Genomic DNA, 201 nt, shown 5'->3' with positions numbered 1-201 from the left:
ATGGCTGCTATGAACATAGAGGATCATGTGTCCTTATTACATGTTGGAACATCTTCTGGGTATATTCCCAGGAGTGGTATGGATGGATCTTCTGGTAGAACTATGTCCACTTTTCTGAGGAACTGCCAAACTGATTTCCAGAGTTGTTGTACCAGCTTGCAATCCCACCAGAAATGGAGGAGTGTTCCTCTTTCTCCACAT

This window comes from Mus caroli, chromosome 1, assembly GCF_900094665.2.
Source record: "Mus caroli chromosome 1, CAROLI_EIJ_v1.1, whole genome shotgun sequence".
NCBI classification, from domain to species: Eukaryota; Metazoa; Chordata; class Mammalia; order Rodentia; family Muridae; genus Mus; species Mus caroli.
This window is presented reverse-complemented; position numbering follows the sequence as displayed.